We start from the raw sequence: 17,496 nt of genomic DNA on the forward strand, positions 1-17,496 counted from the left end.
CTTGTTTGTTCGTTGTAGTGTACGGTTTGTGGACACAATAACTCCAATAATATTTATCCAATCACTATGGTTAATATGTATGCATAGACGACCCGTATATTTTGTTGTGTTGATATGCAAATGAATGTTCGTGATTTTTTTTTTCTTTTTTTAAATGTTAATACGTTACTAATAACATGTGCGTTATAGTGTATCTAATTTTAATAACTAGGTCACAGTACAGCAGTTAGTTCAATAGACCATTTTCCGTTTACTGCGAGAATCACGCGTTATGCGTGAAATCGAACGTAAAAACAGGACAAACAAAGGTCATAGCGTCGTAGTCGCGTCAAACATCGCGTGGGATTCGACAAACGCGAAAGTATTTCGGGGACATTTCCATGCTTTAATAATGTGCTGTCCACATTTGATGATAGGCAATTTCGATTAAGTAAGAGTATTCGGAAGCAATATTCCTCTGTCGAAGATCGGCCGGTCAATGTGAGCTGCGAAATAAAGAAATTCTAGTTCAAAATCAAATCGTTCGATTTTTGCGGCAGACGTTCGACGCGCGTCTTTCATGCATCTCGCGAGATCTCGCAATTGTACGGAAAATCACCTATTGCTATTTACTCGTTATTTCCCGAACTATTATGCTATGCAAACAATCATTATTCCCGCCACTCAATTAAAACAATTATTAGTTCAACTTTTTCAGTTTTCCACTACCACTACGTATTTTTTTACTCAACGTCTTTGTCATACAATCGCTGCCACAATTGTAATTATATTATTATTAACACCTTGGTCAATGCAATTCGAAACTGTGTTTATCTTGACACTCATTAAAATTCAATATGGTTTATAGATGACAAACTGTTGATGAAATTTGATTTGCCTGAAATACTATCTTCATTGAATCTCTGGTTAAAACAGTTTATTGGACAGGTCAATGCAAGGCAAATAAATACACTGCACAGGTAATTTGACATAACCTCTGGAGTTAGTAATGGTGCATCTCCAAGCTGATATAAATAAATATGACGTGTATTTTTGTACAGCAAGTACAAACCGTCTATAGTGTATCTGTACTGGTGTTGAGATACTTTCGTTAAAATTGACGATATAAAATGTGTACAGTGCATTAGTGAACATTAACATGCAGTGTTTTAATGCACAATTAAAGCGGGGGAGTCGCCAGCTGCGTATGCGTCAGATGGCCATAGCGTGTCATTGTTTACAAACAAGCGTCTACCCATGAGCTTTTGCGTTTTTAGCGTGTGTTGTTATTCCCGCGCGTGCGCAGGTGACGACCCTCCCGCTTTCAGCTGCGTACCATATCACCAATGAATGACATTATTTGCCTATCCGCACTTCTATTAAACATGGGAATGGGAATGGGAGGGGGATATTTAAAAATTGGAGTTGAGTAATTACAGAAATGTGAAAAAAAAAACGGATTTTTTTTTTTCAAATTTGAATCAACATTATTTCAGGAATATAATGGCAGTCAGAGGGTTATATTTCCAAAACAGAAAAATATATGCAGCTAGTCTGAACATATACAGGGCAAGCCATCCGTAGTTTAACTATGTTATTCTTACATACACCTATCTTGAAAATGTCAGTCAAAGAAGGTAAATCGTCATCAATGAACACATGTAATAGGACATACAAACTAACAAATAAAGTATTTTCTGCCTAGATATGTTTGGGGTTCCAAATTTAGTTAAATTGTACTGAATGCTTACTAGGCACAAACTCGTAGTTATTGCATTGATAATATTATGGTCTGTGTGCCATAAGTCACCATCGGAATAATATATGTGTATTTCAAATAAGGTATTGTTTATATATTATAGTATACCATATGTACTGAGCCGTACGATTAATCAATTGTCGTTCTAATTACCATAGAGGTTAACAATATGTGTTAATAAATAAAAAAAAAAAACTGATTTGTCCACAAATAATTCCATATGAAAAAAAAACAAGCTAATACCCATACGGCGATTGACATGACCCCAAAGGTTACACATACGGGTACTTTCACTATACACCACTATATATAAATATCAGTGAGAATTCCAAACAAGGTAGCAACTATACTTGTTGTTGTGGAGAAATAATACTCGCTGAACGAAAGTACCCGGATGTGCGACTTTTAGATGGTTTTACGTAGTGCACACTGCTGTTGAATTATACTGTGTTTCAAGCTACATATCGCAGCATTACGTGGCACGTCAGTGGAGAGTCTAATAATTACACGTCAAATGATTTAATGTTAAATTATAGAACATGGCTTAAACCTAGAGAGGCAACAGTTTGCCTACGTGCAGCAGGTATTTCATTCAGGCCGGGATACATCACCGATGACGTAGTTTGGTTGACTGATTACCCAAGCAGAAGTAATTTCGAATAAATTACTTTTTTTACATAATACCATAATACAGGCGTTTTACCTAAATCGACCGATTATTGTCGAGGTTTTCTTTCGTTACTGGAGGATGAATGGCGTAGATTCCGCAGCTGCGAGGCAGGAATCCATGTTCAGAAACTAATGACAGCTGTAAGTCTTTATCCAGTTTAGTACACTATGATAGGTGGTTCAATTTGCGGGAACAATCGTGTGAGCAGTTCTTTTTTGAATGTAAGTATATATGTTCATGGGTGTATACGTGCTCCTCTTAGGGTCAGTGTTAGAGGTGACCTTGCAATGGTTTTCACGTCGAATAAACAAACGTACACCGGTTGATTGTAACATTCACAGTCCTATATCGAATATATCCGAAGCTGTTGTTATCGTAGTATATATTGTCTATTTAGAGATACGGCTTGCTGTGGTACGTGTTGTCCACATTGAATATGTGCTGTGGTTATCCGTGGTACGTGTTACCAGCAATATAACATTGAATATGTGCTGTGGTTATCCGTGGTACGTGTTACCAGCAATATAACATTGAATATGTGCTGTGGTTATCTGTGATACGTGTTACCAGCAATATAACATTGAATATGTGCTGTGGTTATCCGTGGTACGTGTTACCAGCAATATAACATTGAATATGTGCTGTGGTTATCCGTGGTACGTGTTACCAGCAATATAACATTGAATATGTGCTGTGGTTATCTGTGGTACGTGTTACCAGCAATATAACATTGAATATGTGCTGTGGTTATCTGTGATACGTGTTACCAGCAATGTAACATTGAATATGTGCTGTGGTTATCTGTGATACGTGTTACCAGCAATATAACATTGAATATGTGCTGTGGTTATCTGTGGTACGTGTTACCAGCAATGTAACATTGAATATGTGCTGTGGTTATCTGTGGTACGTGTTACCAGCAATGTAACATTGAATATGTGCTGTGGTTATCTGTGGTACGTGTTACCAGTAATGTAACATTGAATATGTGCTGTGGTTATCTGTGGTACGTGTTACCAGCAATGTAACATTGAATATGTGCTGTGGTTATCTGTGGTACGTGTTACCAGCAATATAACATTGCATTTGAGTTGTGGTTATACAAGGTTTCGGTCTGGGTTTTGTCAACGTCATATGTATATTACTTTACTTCACATAACATCACGGTACATTACATTACATTTTACCACACATAGTACAGAAATGTAATATGCTAACACTGATTTCAATGAACAACCTGAATCACGTTTGGCGGAATGTTATTTAACATCGGTAATTTACAGACTAACATCTACATGCAGTCAGCTCACAGATGGACTGTGGTCAGCTAGACTCGTTTAGCTTAATTATCAATGCAGTATATCCCCAAATGAAGCATGTATATATTATTCAATGCATTACTGTTAAATAAAAATTTCGCGCTGAGTTACCTACGCGGTAGAGAGCCACAATTAATAATGTTGTGTATTTATACTACTAATTAAAACATAAGCCTCTGTCTGCAGTCATATACTCGTCAGACTTTTTTTATTTGCATGTCTAGATCAGCTGAAGTGAAAATATAGTACACTGGCTGTATATTCAAGCGATGGAAAGCTTTTGTTCAAGGTAGCACACTTCCGCCCTTGCCGTCGTAGCACTGAGATTGAAGCATTTTGCATACAATTCCGTCGTGCTGTAAGATGTCGAGTCTCCGACTTCCTGCGTTCTTTAAAATTAGCGTTTGCCCAATCAAGCACGGACATGTTACGCTAAAATGAATATTATGCAAACAGTGGCTTGATACGAGTAGACAAGTCTAACAGTGTGCTTCCAGGCATCAAACGCATTGCGAATATTTTTACAATGAAAGATACATGGCTCAGAACACAAGATAGTCCCATGTTATTAATATTAAATACATCAAGAACTGCGTATAGGGCACCAGCAAGTGGGTGGTATTAGCATCTACTCAAGTTCTGCTCGAGTAAAATAGAGCTTTTGTCATTCGGGTCATCTCGCGATCTGAAAAAAAAACTGAGCATACCATATATTATTATCAATATGTTACTATAGCATGTGTACGTGACAGGTGTAATTCCATCCTATTATATTAGAAAATATGAATTCCAAATATGGAACGATTGCGCGATATTTCCAAGATGGCGGACATGTATAAAAACGCAGTTTGTGACAGCGAAAATGACCGGGAATAATAATAAGGTTTTTGCGAGGATGCCACAATGTATCAGGCAGTACTCCCGTTGCTCTGTCTTTGTTTATAATTTGCGGTTACTTCGTAATAACTTCAATTCTACTAAAACATCAACAGATTGTGGTACCACGTTTAAAAAAATCATATATGCATGATGAATAATAATAATCAGGTCTTCGATTAGCGTATCACAGTTAAAGCACTTTTTTATCTTGCATTTGTAACATTAATATGATATCTCCATAGGATTGTATTTATCAACATAAGAAATCTCCAATATATACAAAGAATAAATACCTCACGGCTTATCACCAAAATACAGAAATGCTATCACATTCTAAAGCAGTTTATACGCCTGCAATGACTTTTCATACCTGCGAGAATATATAAAATATAATGCTCTTTATAATCTAGCTAATACATACCTGTCTTAACTTGTAAGAACCAACATACTAAGGTGCTGTAAATTTAAATGTGTGATTTTTTCCACTCACTGTAAGATCTCGCGGATCGCGTAAAAAGCGTGTCACACAAATCGGAACGATACTGCTTCAAATTAAATCATCATTGAGACACCCGCCGATCGAAATGCTGCCTCGTGAATATAGAATTATCCATCACCTGAAACTAAAACAATGCGACTCGATAACTGTTTTACGAATGAATTTAAATGTTAAAACAACATCCACAGACATTTGAGGAATAGGTTATTAATGTGGTATGGTCCTGTGGAGTTTTATCTCAACAGATGCTCTGGATTGGTCGAACTATATACATTTCGTATACAAATATTTATCAAATGCCACGTGTCAAATTAGTCTGTGTTAATCTGTATTTATTATATACACTGTTTGCGATATGCATGTGTTATGATTCTTATGGAAATCATGTTATTAAAATGAATTTTCATTTGTTCAGCCAAAATGGTGGTCATTTTCTACAGTTATATGCATTTTCTCATTATAAATAATATTGTCTATGTTGATTTTGAATCAAATGAACATAATTTCATAATCACATAATCATTCCATAAATGTTCAAATCAACGTTATGTGGAAAGTACTAAAGATTGGTGTGATTTTATTTTAAAGGTGACACAAGTATTCGTCGGCGTTAAAGAGGTAACAACTCCGCATGAACATTGAAGATCGGGCAGAGTTAATACAACTGTGTATATTATACTGTTCACGTTTGTTGAAACCTTAATTAGTAATTGATGTGATGGGATGTGGACCAGAAAAGTGGTGAGTCACGCACTCTGTATTTTCCAGCTGACACGAGAATATGTTTATGCAAAATATCCTGGGGAGCGCTCTCAATGACCTGCCCGTGTCTGCCGTTATACTCATTTGCATATTCAACAAACACACATACATAGACGTTTATCTAAATAGTTTGTATTTTTGCAATTTTCCAAACCCCAACAAAATTGGACGTATTTGACATCGTCATCTACCTGTTCAGAATGCAGGTCGTCCCACCAACTTACGTGTTGCGCGCTTGCGCCTGTGCAGAGACTTGTTGACAGCCTGAGGAATCGTCCGTTCGCATCCGAAGATGGATATTGGCATGGTTCGCTGTGGTAGTTGTTATATATTTGCATAAGTGTTCATGTTAGCAAACAATGTAAACAAATTACGTCACATTCTGATGGTCTATATCATTTGCGGGTTTGGGCGTCGCGGACATCATAAGTCCGAGTAGGTCTTCGAATCATTCACCATGTCTTTGGTTTATATATTCGCGCCGCAATATATGGCGACAAAAAGACCGTTTAAAATAACCGCACAACCTGGCAAGTAAATGTTTGATTTTAAAGCTGGAGGGTCGTCTCCTGCGCACGCGCGGGAATTGAGTTCCAAGCGTCGATAACAACACATGCTAAAAACGCAAAGGCTCATGGGTAGACACTTGTTTGTAAACAGTGACACGCTATGGCTATCTGACACATGCGCAGGTGACGACTCCCCCGCTTTAAGTACCGCATAATATCTGCGTGAACGTCCTACAAGTTGCTGACCTACTTGAAAACAAAACTAAAAGCAGGATAGGAGACATTTAAATAATCTGTAAATCGTGTTGTGAGAGCCGATAGCTGTCACTTTATATATGTCATGCATGTTGTGACGTGTAGTGCTTCTACACCCTTATCTACACGGCGTAAAACAGTTTACAAGTTTATCAATGTAAAACCCTTCTAACACGATCCGGCGTGCTAACTTAAATCCATTGACATGGGGATAAGTCTGTTATTAAATATTAATGTTTCGACAAATATTTCATTATTTGTTTCAAATTAAATTTGTTGAAAAGATTAATTGTTGTTTCCCATTCCACTTCAGAAATACATGTACTTTAATTGTTCACGTGTCACCAGGTCTGAGCATAATTGGCAGCCATCTTGATTTATGTACGATGAACGCGCGCCATCTACTGGCTTGATTTGAACTAGCACTAAACAATTTTACAAATATTATAACAAGCGATATATCCACCGCAAAAACAACAATTGAATGAACATTTTGTAATTATCTTCAACACAATTACCACACAATTTGTGTTTTTTTTATATATTCAAGGATTCATCCTTCCCGGTATTATTGTAGGTTCGAAGACAGTGGTGCGTAATTTTCAATTCAATCCTATGAGGCAAATTATATATTGAGTGGACACAAATCGCACGCTGAGAATTTCGGTCTCATTAATACCGTGTACAAATGGTAAACGTGTATCAGAGTGTTTATTACGACCGTAACATTTCAGTCACCGCGTGTGTCTGTTGTAGCCAAGGCGGAGTAGCATTAGATGGAAACAATTACTGCCCGCCTGGAGGGTGGGATGTCATCTTTCAAAATATTCAGTGCTGATAACTTAGGCGTTATTGCTGAGTAGTCAAACTATATATTAACCTTAAGAGTTTTGTGAATAGGTTTACGGCGATCTCGGCTTTCCCTCAGATCAGCTTGTTAATTTAGGCATAGTCAACGTTTTCCCCTGTAACGTAGTTGATTTGCAGCATGGAGCTCACTATTCCTGTGCCCGAGTTTACTTATGTATTTACCCGTAAACCTAAGCAGTAGGTATTAGCGCATGTTCAGTAAGAATGGATACATAATGCTCGTTATAGGGCGGTGGTCGTCGCGCCGCGCATGTGCAACAATTGTTGATTCCATTGATTTGATTTTCCCACAATCCAATGCGCCCTTCTAATGGTGCGTACGAGTACGAGCGCGACGTGCGCTGATTACCGCCCGTGACACCTTCCAATCACCAAAGAAATTACTTAGTTATAGCTTGGTAACGTCTCAGTGTGTAGTCCTTGGTCTGCGCAGCAGTCAGAGTCGCCATCTTTGTTCATATTCCCATGTTCATATTCCCATATTCCGCGTATGCGTGGTGCGACGACCACCGCCTTTCAGTGGTGTTGAATCAGAAGCCTGCAGTACGAAAAAATAGATCGTTATTTCCTAAGTTGCCAGTTTTGCAGTAAATTACAACATATTTTGAAACACCCAAACAAATTGGGGTCACCGTTACCTCTTTGGAGCGAGACCTTCAGCAACACCGCCGATTTCACTAATTGCTAGTAAAGATGGCCACCAACAGGAGGGGGGGTATCGATATGGGAACAATATACTAGTAAACATATTAGGTATGCTCATGTTTAAATTTTCTTCATAGAAAGTTATCGAAAAATCTCATAAAAATTGTAAAATATGGCTGTATAGGGGAGTTCGCTTGATGCAAATATGTTACCCTGATCACACTATATTCCATGAAATGGTGAGATTATTGATGGGCAATAAAATATTAACTACAGAAGATAAATTTAAGCGGTCATCTCATATTAAGTTAAATTTTCACCTAGTTAGGAGGTATTGTTAGATTGTCGATACGCTTGTCCAAGGGCAAAAAACTCTAGCACTCTCAAATTGAAAAGGTTTGAAAAGGTCAGGCGGGATGTTTATTTTCAACATTTCATATTTCTTTGCAAAAGCATTATTTTTACACATTTTTTGTGAGTGATATTTCACAGTGTGAATGCATATTTAAAATAAGCTTATGATGTCTTGATACTGAAACAGTGAGTTAGGGTAGCGCATGCTCCCTTTACATGTTATTATCGTTTACGTGTAATTCGGATTGACGAATTTGATACCATGAATGGTTTTGAAGATCGCATTCCCGGTTCCGGTGCCTTAGTCGTTCCGCGCCGCGATCGATATATTGTGAAGTTTAAAACGCGTGTAAAAACTATATTGTCTGCTTATGTGTAATTCGAATTCGAGCTGCACGACGACTATTAAACATGTTTTTCATCTTACGTAAATTTGTTTTTATAAACAAAATATTCAATTGTTGACACTTTTTAACGTCAACGGAAGTTGACAGTTTTGTTGTATTAATTGTTGTGTATGTACAACATTTTGAAGATCTGCTATTCGTCAGAAACACACTAGTATTTCAATTGCCGATACACCATTTGGTGCTCACCTTCTTCAGCTTAGCTGTTGTAAAATGTGTTTTGACGACTTCAACTAAATACTGTAAAACAAGTTGAAAAATCGGCATGCAATTTTAGCGAATTGTGGTAATATCACGTAATAGCGAAATGTTGATTTAGCGAATCTCTCTAGTCATTGTTGATTTCTTTGCTTGGCGCCCATTTTGAATTGATAATAAAGTCATTAGCGACATCTTGAATTAGCGAGTCAGTTCTCTCGCTAAATTCGCGAAAAAGACATGTTTTACAGTAATTGGGAAGTTTGTAAAGTGTTGTATGAAGCAGCACGAATAATGCAACCCCGTCTAGACACTTTTGTTGGCTTGACATGCCTTGGCACATTATACTTACTAACTAATTGAATCCATTGATTATCTCTGCTTTCGTTGAATGTGGTCGAGCGGACGTGGTTTAGACCTGGACACTAGAGACGAAGGATGAAAAACTGGGAGAGACAACAAAAGAATTCAGAATGTTTGCTGTACGAGCTTGGTTAAACTAAAGCTGTAATTTTCTAATTTAATTAGAATCTCTTAGACGAACAAAAGAGTAACCATGTGCGGTGCTGCCACAGTTAGGCAAACGATGCGTTTTCAGCCCCGAAGATGACGATGGCAGACGGAGCTGTGGACATGGGTGATTGTCTGTTGTCGTCGTCGTCGTCGTCGTCATCTCGCGTCCACTTTTTCTTAAATGACTTCTCTTGAAAACCTTTAACTGCTTCTATACTTGGACCATATGTTTCTTGGGTGGACCTCTATAAGATTTGATATTTTCGTGACGATATCTTCAAATCTCTACTTTTAGTGAATATTTGTTTATTTGGGTCAACAAATGTTATCTTCTACTTCAATCTTCTTGAAAACTTTTACTCCAATCGGATTGATACTTGGTATATATGTTACTTGCGTGGGTTTATATTAAATTTGAAATTTTGGTAAAGATATTTTGAATTCTCTAATTTCAGTGAATATTTTAGTCATTTTGGTGAAAATATTATTTTCAACTTCTTCTTGAAAACCGATTCTCCAATTGCTTTGCGCTTCGTATAAATGTACCCTGGGTGAACCCCTATTAGATTTTAATATTTCATGACGATACCTTACATTCTGTAATTTTAGGAAATCTTTCCGTCATTTTTGAACAAATATTTTATTGTGTTTTAGTGAACCTTAATTTGATTTGAATATTTCGGCATGATATCCTCAATACCAACATTTTTGGTACAAAATGCTATTCGACATTTTGATAACTACTGGTTTGGTTGACACTGTACTAATTCACAGACATGACCTATAACTGGAGTGGGTTAATGCAGAACGTGTGTACTATTAAATTGTTATCAGTAATAAGATTTAAACACAGAAATAGAAACACTTAAATGGAATAAAAACAGAGCCTAGGTTATTTGTTTCTCCACTATGATATAGCTACATGAATGCAAGCACTTATTATTGCAAAGCAGTGCTATACTGAAACTGCCGAGCTATTTCGTTCGTCAGGTCGTTTTTTGTGAAAATTACGTCAATAATTCCAGTCCAGTACTCGTGAATATGTAAATCATACTTCCGAATACATACATAATCGTCTTTGCATTTTCCAGGGGTATGTTTAGAGTGGAGGGAGCAAACGGTGTGGCTGACGAGTATAAACCAATACTACGGATGACAACACTGTCTGGTAACCAAATACCAAGTCTAGCCATATTGATAGACCTCTAGTAACACACTGATTCAGAGTTGAGTTGATACATATATCGTTCGTGCATTAATTTGATTTATTTTGTCAGGATGCCAATTTGTGGTAATTTCGTTACGTAGAAAGTCACAGTCACTAAAATATATGTCTGTCTGGTACACGGCAACTTGACAGATAAATATTTAATATGATGTTCCCCTAAATCTATACAAATGTGTATTCATGTAAGGTTAGTGTAAATATGGCGAGACATCAGCCAGCTACCGTGCGCATGCGCATAAATAACCGAAAGACTGCACGTAATCGAGCAGGATATTACATTCAGATTAATAGAATAGAATAGAATAGAATAGAATAGAATAGAATAGAATAAAATAGAATAGAATAGAATAGAATAGAATAGAATAGAATATTGCATTCATTTATAAAATGCATTTGATTTTCCCATTATGCTAAGCAAAAACAAACACATATTGTTTCCATGTTATTTTTATCGGCAATATATGTCTTGAAACTAATCCAAATCTCGTGAGATACTCGCTACTGGGTTGGTTATTACTTAAATAGACGACTGAGATATGATATGCTATCGTGTGTGTCTGTCATATGTAGTTATGTGTTCAATTATTGATAAGGGTTGTGTCAATACCAATCTACCCTTCTCATAGTGTGTAACTGTACGTGACTTGCGTTCAAATTATTCGCAGTTTTAAATTAAATATAAGACTTATTGTTGATTCTTGTTCTTTCATTCTTCCGGGGACATTGCGTTTTATTTGTTATTCGGACAGTCGACTGTCACGTTCATTTACTGGACTCACGTTTGACTCTCATTAATGTAAAGCTTCGCCAAATCAGACATTTTTTTTCTCCTTAATTTTACATCTCATTTATTGTTTTGGAATTGTTACAACGGTGCTAGCTCATGTATGTAAATTCCAAGCTATCATTTCTCAAAGAAAAAAAACAAACCTTAAATGAAAATGGCCGGCGGGATCTTATTGATCTCGCTTCCTGCATTGCTTCTGGTAGGCATGGTATTTGGAACAGTAGACGCGTGATGGAAACATTATTTGAGCTTACTCTCAACGAAATATCAGAGGCCATTATCGTGTATCGTGATACTCTCATAGCGCATCCCACATCTGTGAACAACAGAACACCAATTTTCTCTTTGCTTGCAATGACAAACGATTAAAGCGGGAGGGTAGTCACCTGCGCACGCGCGGAAAGTGAGTCCCAAGTGACGATAACAACACACGCTAAAACGCAAAGGCTCATGGGCAGACGCTTGCTTGTAAACAATGACATGCTATGGCCATCTGACGAAGCGCAGGTGACGACTCCCCGCATTAATTCACGTTACATTCAGACAGATATGAACATTTGTTTATCTTTCGCAAAATGTGGGTGTTCACATAATTTGTGAGATGCATTGTGGGAGCATTTCTATGATGCATGTTTTATCAATAAAATTGCATTTTTTCCTTTATTTATATTTCCAGGGCTACAAACATCGATACCGTATACTGTGAATTCTCATTATAATTCGAATTTTAATTTTATAAATGAAAGATAAGATAGTCTTTACAATACTCATTCCTTTAGGAATAGTGTATGCCCGTATGGCTGTGTTGACGGAATTATAAAATCGTTAAATGTCCCATTGGAATTAAAATTGCTTTGTCCATATGTCTGAAAGAGACATAATTGTTCCCGGTCGTTCACGTAACTACAATTACATTTTGTCGCTATGGAATCGCTCACTGAAAAACAGAAATTGCAGTGACGCTAATCGTTGCAGTCTTCATCGAATAGCCATTATATAAACGGGCCACTATATTGCTGGCGGGTGAAATGAGTGAATAATAAAAAAAATAATAACAGTTACCTCAGATATTGAAAATAAAACTGTTTGATCATGAGGGCAAATTTTAAACCGATGAACTATAATACGTAACAACCAGCTCACCGTGACGTGAGCTGAGATAAGACCGTTGTGAGACAGGTTATTTTTACCTTGGTGATAAGCTTATTGGCATTGAAACGACCATGATGTATACATATAGGCATACTTTACAACTCCCCTCAAACAATGCGTGTAAGAGTATACGGCATATTTCATAAGACGGATTTGTTTGATTGAAATAGCTTTTTTATCGCATTTCGTCAAATTCGTTTATTGAATGATGGTATCTTCGGAACAGTGCATTGTGGGAGATTAATTACTATTGAATATTATGAGGAACTATATTACGCTAGAAACTGGTAACCACGCCATATATATGATACATCATGATTCATCGGAGCACAACTTTAAATAACCTGAAGAACATACGTTTTTTTTATCTTTTCAAGTTGAAGTGGGCGACTCTGGGAGATCAACGGAGATTTGTAGAAATTTGAATATTTTATTTAATTCTTCAATTGTTATATATAAACAGTGAAAAAAAGATGATCTGTCAAAACCACGGAGCTTGTGCGATTATGCAAACTTCAGATAACATGCATTCAAATTATACAATTGGTCGAATTTGAACAAAAACATTTAGTTTGCAACATGTGATTTGAATAGCATCGTACTTATACAGCAGGAGGTGATTTGTATGGCGTTGAACACGTTGAAACTGTGATGGGCGCGATATATGGATAATCCGAATATTAAGAGTTTAATCGCTAACGTTTTCGTCTCGATTTTCAATTTGTATTTAACGTTAACTGTCGTGCAAGCATGTTGGATTCTCTCGTGAAATTGATCAGCACCGGGGGGACAAACAGAAACATTGTACTAGTCAAATGTTGCCAATAATATGTGAACATTATTAGAAACGACATTTCTAAATAAATGCAATATCATATGATATACCCAAATTCGCTCCAGGTTTCCTGTCACATGTTGAAAATGTCGTATTTACCGTAATTGGAATTGATCCCCGATTATTCGACGGAAAGTTGTCAGCTGAAGAAACCGCCAGGTCGAAGAATTTTCAGATGTTTTTTGATATCATAAAAATAAAGAATGCGTGAAACCAGTATTATAAACATGTTAGTTTATTTAATTATGTCAATAATCATGATGTATTAAAGCGCGGTAGTCGTCGCGCTTCGCATGTGCGAGATATATGGGTCTCATATAAACAAAGATGGCGACTTTGACTGTTGCGCAGATCAACGAGTACGAACTAAGACGTTTCCAAGCTTTAATTAGACAATTTTCATGTGATTGGAAGGTACCGAAGGAGTCACCGTCGGTCATTAGTGCAAGTCGCGCCCAGGTCAAACCTCATACTTGTGATTTCCATTTGAAGAACGCATTGGATTGTGGGAAAATCAATGTTTATCAACACAAATGTAGCACATGCGCAGCGCGACGACTACCGCGCTTCAAGTAATATAGCTGTGACTGTATTTAACAAATGTAGCTAACATTTTGAGTCGAAACCACCACAAATGCCAGGAACAAAATAGAATAAATCTCAAATAACCATGTTACACCGTATGGCTTGGTTTGTTTTGCATATTAATCAGAATGATTTGATTGACTCGCGTGATTTCGTAGGTAGATACGCTACTGGCTCTTCATCATTTTATTCTGCAAGTGCTGTGCCGGACTTCGCATTAAATTTGTTGCATTTCATCAAAGACTCGTGCCTCCCTCAGGCTGGAAGATTTTAATCTCTTGTGGTACTGGGAACATTGTCATGAATTTTTCAACCAATCTTTCCCCTGACGTCTTGATCACGATCGAGTTCGTGATGTAGTTGTTTGCACCAACTGACTTCACTTATTAAGAAGAAATCCATCAGGTTAAAATCTCGCGCAGTGCCCGTTATAATCAATTCTGATCAGTTCTCAAAGTTACCCCCTAGGGTTTCCATCCATCCCAGTAGACCCAGATCCGCAGTTATTTATTTCCCTAAAATGTGCGGAAATGAAGACATTCCCCATGAGATGGACAGAAAGGTCATAGATCGTGTAGATATAAGCAGGGGAATATAAGCACACGGTCTTGTTGACAGTAGATTGCAAATATTGAGACTAGATTGAGTGATATATACGAAATGATTGTGTCACATTTCGTCTTTTTTATAGTGTATTCGATATCTTAATTAGGTTACAAAAGAATATGGTGCGAATAATCAATTCTGATTCAGTTAATTACAATATTTTTTAGTTGCCTTATTCTTGTCGACACTCCGCGGTATGTTTTAAGTCGATGACAAGCGCAGATGGTTCATCTATATTATAGTAGTGTATTTATACTGTGCCGATTTCACGTGTTAGTGATGATGTGTTCAGCGTTCGTGTGTTTGTATTCCTTGTTCGCGTTGCCGTGTCCTTTGATGATATTAACGGTGTTGATGCTCCTTCGATCGGTTTTCTTCAATTTAACCAGTTTTGTCACTGTGCCTGCCACGCTGTAAATTATAGTTACGTGCAAGTGATTTTTATAGCACATTTATCGACGTACCTTGAATGTTTTACATTGAGGTTGAACCATGTACGAAATACCAAGGCACTGTAGCGTTACCCCTGAAGTACTCGCGCTGCCCATCACAATCACATCGGTCTTTGTGAATGTGGAAGATTAAGAGAGAATCCACGACCCGGCTAATAATCAGAGCCGTGTTTGCTTAGTTTGCTGTTAAAGTAGATCATATGCTTCAATTAGTGGCGTATTGTCAGTATTTGTATTCTCGAATTGCAAAAATAATTGATGTGTCTCGAAAAGAACGGAACCGAATATCTTACGTAAAATTAATGGACTGTAACATACAAAGTAGATACTGCGATTCCAATGACCAATTTGACATAATATCTCCATTAGAGAACTGTTTGACGTGCACCATTAAACAAATACATATTTCATGTGATCTGTTATGATTCTTAGATAAATTATTCCTGGCCTAGTTTTTAATTTAATTTTATATCTTTATATTATTCTGTATAAGTGTTGTTTTTTTTCCCGGGAAATATTCATTAAACTTGTATACAAATATATAATGATATATTGGATGCATCGTAGAGAAGAAAAATGTGGCAAACAGAATAAAATCATCTAACCGTTAAATCTAGTTTCAATGTACACAATCCCGCCCACTCCAATAAATGCCAGGTAGCGCCCATCACATTACAAACGAACATGTACTAACGTGAATCTGTTGCCAAATATACTCGTGTAATCCATGAATATTCACACCTATGCATATGAGAACCTATCCCATCCTTATACTGTAATACGCTTCTCGGCAGGCTTAGCTGGCTGCATAGAATTCGTATTACCTTGCCATTACAGTTAAACCATTATCTGTTTTGATAAGCATTAGGAAGTGCGATGCTCACTCTGATTTAATCAATTTGCACCGAACTGCCGCCAGCTCTGATTAATAGTAAAAACAACGACGTGTATAGAAAGTTAAAAAAAAACTCCCTGGATGCCCCCAGTACATGATTAATCACGTGGTTACAAAAAGGTCAGATCATAACCAATGCTGTTTTATTTTACGTAGTAGTAATGTGAAGTGTAATTGATTTCATTGTAATAATGACAAACGTAATTGTTCTTGTGTCAACAACTAATGTTTTCTTTTCTTCACTCTCAGATATGGAAAATAGAAGTACTTGCATTGCTGTGAAGTGATATGACGTAGTGTCGATTTGCTTGAACATAAATTTGAATAATGATCATTCGGAAGTGCCGTTCAATAATAGTGAGTATGAGTTAATTAGGCCGGCTCACGTTTCTAACGAAGGTTGTGCGTTATTCACGGTTGGCGTATTCCGCTGATATCACAGTACAGCGCCCCCATTCAAATTGGTCGCATGCTGGCATCCACTGGGAATAGCATGAATGAGAACGTGAGGCATGACATCTTCAAAGTCCAGGTTACCAGGAAACAGAATTAATCATTAAACATGTTATGATCAGTTTAATCTATTACATCCAATACTTCGTCTGTGATACACTGTTGGGTTACGTGTCCACGTGGTGGATACATACTTCTTTCGCATCTGCAAAAATCCTTGCTTGCTTCGGAATAGTAGTAATATAATACAGAACTTTACTACACATCGATGACTCTTTCGCTTTTTCACATTATTATACTGATAAGCCTGGCTGCTCACGGTGACAACTTGGGCGTGTTTTTTTTTTTTTTTTTTTTTTCATTTCCGCCTCATGGTCGTTTTTTCCCACAAGTTGACGGGCACAGAGAAATCCATCGCTGTGGAAACATAAACACAACGATTACCCTATTATATCTCACTAGATATCCGCTTCCTGATTACTATCTTGGGGTTGACATTGAACGCCTTGGAAAACGTTCCAGCTGAGCGTGCTGAAACACATTATTGGAGACCTCGGCTTACGTGGACTACTTTCCATTCGAAGCACCGGTCATCATTGCGACTGTCACATAACATGTTACAACTCTGCTGAGGGATTCCGTATGGTCGGATGCTGGTCGACTTAGCATGTCAATAAATTGTGTATCCAGGAGAGTCATCCGAGTCGGTTTACTTAGCTGCCGGATACCACAACTGATTACACGAACTGTACGGTAACCGTCGTTAGCTATGTCGCTTTATAACCATTAAATGGATAATATACCCCATGCCACACCGAGTGCAATTCTATAATTGCCGTCGTTCTTCTGTTGAATGTCGGAGGGAGGAAAGGTAAGACTCATTGT

The 17,496-nt window shown here is 37.3% G+C and overlaps 2 long non-coding RNA genes across 2 annotated transcripts in view; one reads left to right on the forward strand and one right to left on the reverse strand.

Moving 5' to 3' along the window:
• Window positions 1-17,450, forward strand: part of LOC144355138 (uncharacterized) — a 38,416-nt gene extending 20,966 nt beyond the window's left edge. The window contains exons 2-4 of the long non-coding RNA XR_013421151.2: window positions 5,694-5,846; window positions 16,408-16,515; window positions 17,074-17,450. This is a non-coding gene — a long non-coding RNA (uncharacterized LOC144355138). The remainder of the gene's footprint in view (window positions 1-5,693; window positions 5,847-16,407; window positions 16,516-17,073) is intronic.
• LOC144355137 (uncharacterized) lies at window positions 3,919-5,285 on the reverse strand. The gene is made up of 2 exons (XR_013421150.2): window positions 5,028-5,285; window positions 3,919-4,424 (listed from the first exon to the last, which is right to left on the reverse strand). It is a non-coding gene; the product is annotated as an uncharacterized LOC144355137 (long non-coding RNA).
• Window positions 17,451-17,496: the final 46 nt, after the last annotated feature.

Source organism: Saccoglossus kowalevskii, chromosome 12 (assembly GCF_978046115.1).
Source record: "Saccoglossus kowalevskii chromosome 12, keSacKowa6.1, whole genome shotgun sequence".
Classification (NCBI taxonomy): domain Eukaryota; kingdom Metazoa; phylum Hemichordata; class Enteropneusta; family Harrimaniidae; genus Saccoglossus; species Saccoglossus kowalevskii.